We start from the raw sequence: 3,607 nt of genomic DNA, 5'->3' as shown, positions 1-3,607 counted from the left end.
TGAGACCAGCCTGGCCAACATGGTGAAACTCTGTCTCTACTAAAAATCAAAAAATGAGCCAGGTGTGGTGGTGGTGCATGCCTGTAATCCCAGCATTTTGGGAGGACAAGGCGAACAGATGACTTGAGGCCAGGAGTTTGAGACCAGCCTGGCCAACATGGTGAAACTCTGTCTCTACTAAAAATCAAAAAATGAGCCAGGTGTGGTGGTGGTGCATGCCTGTAATCCCAGCTACTCAGGAGGCTGAGGTAGGAGAATTGCTTGAACCTGGGAGGCAGAGGTTGCAGTGAGCTGAGATTATGCCACTGTACTCCAGCCTGAGCAACAGAGGGAGACTCTGTCTAAAAACAAAAAGAAAAGAAAAAGAAAGAAAGAAAAAATAATATGAAGGGGAGGAGACCAAAGAGTTCAGATGACAAAAGTAAGTGGGGTAAATGCTAACAACAGGTCAATTCTGATAAAAGGTATAGGAATGTTCCTTATAACTATCTTTACTTCTACAACTTTTTTATAAGTTTGAAACTATTTCCAAATAAAAAGCTTAAAAAAAGAAATGCTGAGGAGCGGCAACATGGCGGCTTCGGGAGCTGGTGACCCTCTGGATGCTAAGCGTGGAGAGGCCCCTTTCGCTCAGCGTATGGACCCGACGCGGGAGAAGCTGACACCCGAGCAATCGTATTCCATGCGGCGGGCGCAGCTTGCCCAGTGGCAGAAGGTCCTACCGCAGCGGCGGACCCGGAACATCGTGACCGGCCTAGGCGTCGGGGCCCTGGTGTTAGCTATTTATGGTTACACTATCTACTCGATCTCCCAGGAGCGTTTCCTAGATGAGCTAGAAGACGAGGCCAAAGCTGCCCGAGCCCGAGCTCTGGCGAGGGCATCAGGATCCTAATCTGGATGGGTATTGATCATGTCCAACCTGCTGGAGCCCCTTCACATGGTGGATGATGCCCCATGACCCTGTAGAAATTGAATCCTGCTCACAACATTGTTGGCCTTCTTACTAACCTTGGGCCATGACTGATCCCAAGAAACCAGGGACTTAAAGCATTTGGCTACTGTCAAAAGAACAGAACTTTGCCCACTGCACACTTGCTGTGTACAATGACTGAGCCCTTTCTTGTAGTTTGTTTCCTTGAGAGATGTGCGTGCGACTGTGGCTTTTCCCAATGTTTCTGACTTTGTGGTTTACCCCCTTCACCTTCCAGGGATGCGATTGTTACGAGGTTAGGCGTGGCAGCTCTGTACAGTGTTTGAGCCTAAAGTGGTATAGATAGGGTCAAATTGAGATAATAAACTGAGTCATTCTCCTGGAGTCAAAAAAAAAAAAAAAAAAGAAATGCTTTGACATTCAATAGCTCTAGGACAAAGGAATAAAGGTAAATGATTTCATCCAATGCTTTATTATCTTTTAATTATAATTGAAAATTAATTATTTCACCTATTTGAATGTAAATCTTAGGATATTGAAAGTGCCATTTTCAGATGTTGCACACTTCTGTTGGGTCATCAGTATTCTAGAACAGGGTCATAGAGCCGTGTAGATAGAGTCAATAGATCCTCTAGCCCACAACAAAAATTCCCTGGCCACATGTACATTGACCCCATTCACATTTATCAGTGTCAAATCCCACATTACAGCCCCCTCCTCACAATAGATCCTCCCACTGAATATATTTTTAGAATTCTCTTCAAGCCCAAATGTGAATAATAAAGGAAAATAGATTATAATTTGGATCTCAGAGCCTCACAACCTAAGCCTATTGCAGAGTCTTCTTGGACTCTGTCTTTTGTGCCACTGTAATTTCCATAATACAAATGCAATTCACATTTTTCAATAAAGCTGCTCCCCTTTAAAAAATGTGCATTCTTAATCTTTGTACTCTCTACATCTCACAAAGGGCTAATATCCAAATCCACAAGGAACTCAAACAAATCAGGAAGAAAAAAAACAAACAATCCCATCAAAAATTGGGCTTAGGACATGAATAGACAATTCTCAAAAGAATTTATACAAATGGCCAGCAAACATATGAAAAGATGGTCAACATTACTAATGATAAGAGAAATGCAAATCAAAACCGTAATGCAACACCACCTTACTCCTGCAAGAATGGCTTTAACAAAAAAAAAGTAGTAGATGCTGGCATGGATGTGGCGAAAAGGGAACACTTTTACACTGCTGGTGGGAAGGTAGACTAGTAAAACCGCTATGGAAAACAGTGAGGAGATTCCTTAAAGAACTAAAAGTAGAACTACCGTTTGATCCAGCAAGTCCATTACTGGGTATCTACCAAAAGGAAATTAAGTAATTATACGAAAAAGATACTTGCACACACATGTTTATAGCAGCACAATTCACAATTGCAAAAATATGGAACCAGCCCAAATGTCCATTGGTCAACAAGTGGATAAAGAAAATATGATGTGTATATATATACCATGGAATACTACTGAGCTATAAAAATGAATGAAATAATGCCATTCGAAGCAATCTGGATGGAATTGGAGACAATTATTCTAAGTGAAGTAACTCAGGAATGGAAAACCAAACATCGTATGTTGTCACTCATAAATGGGAGCTAAGCTCTGTGGACACAAAGGGGTAAGAATGATACAATGGACTTTGGGGACTTGTAGGAGTGGGGTGAGGGATAGAAGACTACACACTGGGCCGGGTGCAGTGGTTCACACCTATAATCCTAGCACTTTGGAAGACCGAGGCAGGCAGATTACCTGAGGTTGGGAGTTTGAGACCAGCCTGACCAACATGGAGAAACCCAGACTCTACTAAAAATACAAAATTAGCCAGGCAAGGTGGCGCATGCCTGTAATACCAGCTACTCAGGAGGTTGAGGCAGGAGAATCGCTTGAACCCGGGAGGCAGAGGTTGCAGTGAGCTGAAATCGTGCCATTGCACTCCAGCCTGGGCAACAAGAGCGAAACTACGTTTCAAGAAAAAAAAAAAAAAAGACTACACGTTGGGTACAGTGTACACTGCTCAGGTGATGGGTGCACCAAAATCTCAGAAATCACCGCTAAAGAACTTATTAATGTAACCAAATACCACCTGTTCCCAAAAAAACTGTTGAATTTTTTTTTTTTTTTTTTTTTTTTTAAATAATAGGCTGGGCGCGGTGGCTCACACCTGTAATCCTAGCACTTTGGGAGGCCAAGGCGGGTGGATCACCTGAGGTCAGGGGTTTGAGACCACTCTGGCCAACATGGTGAAACCTTGTCTCTACTAAAAATACAAAAAATTAGCCAGGCGTGGTGGTGGGCACTGGTAATCCCAGCTACTCGGCAGGTTGAGGCAGGAGAATCACTTGAACCCAGGGGCAGAGGTTGCAGATCGCGTCATTGCACTCCAGCCTGGGCAACAAGAGCGAAACTCTGTGTCAAAATAATAATAACTAATAATAATAGTGATAATACAGAACAATGGGGGGAAAATGTGCTTTCTTTAGCCCCAGTGGCATTTTTAAAAACAATTTAACCTAAACCATTTGTATTAGGAGAAAGTTTCCTGAGTAGTCAACACTGCAGAAATATAAAATCAGTATTTTACCTAAAATGAATGTGAAAAGTTTATTAAATACTTAGAAGT

At 42.4% G+C, this 3,607-nt stretch overlaps 1 pseudogene; it reads left to right on the top strand.

Annotated features, from left to right (window-relative positions):
• Positions 1-564: 564 nt before the first annotated feature.
• On the top strand, positions 565-1,340 carry LOC103216127 (cytochrome c oxidase assembly factor 3 homolog, mitochondrial pseudogene; annotated as a pseudogene).
• The last annotated feature ends 2,267 nt before the right edge of the window (positions 1,341-3,607 follow it).

This window comes from Chlorocebus sabaeus, chromosome 9, assembly GCF_047675955.1.
Source record: "Chlorocebus sabaeus isolate Y175 chromosome 9, mChlSab1.0.hap1, whole genome shotgun sequence".
In the NCBI taxonomy this organism is placed as follows: Eukaryota; Metazoa; Chordata; class Mammalia; order Primates; family Cercopithecidae; genus Chlorocebus; species Chlorocebus sabaeus.
The sequence above is the reverse complement of the archived record's forward strand: the minus strand, read 5'-3'. Positions and strand labels throughout refer to the sequence as shown.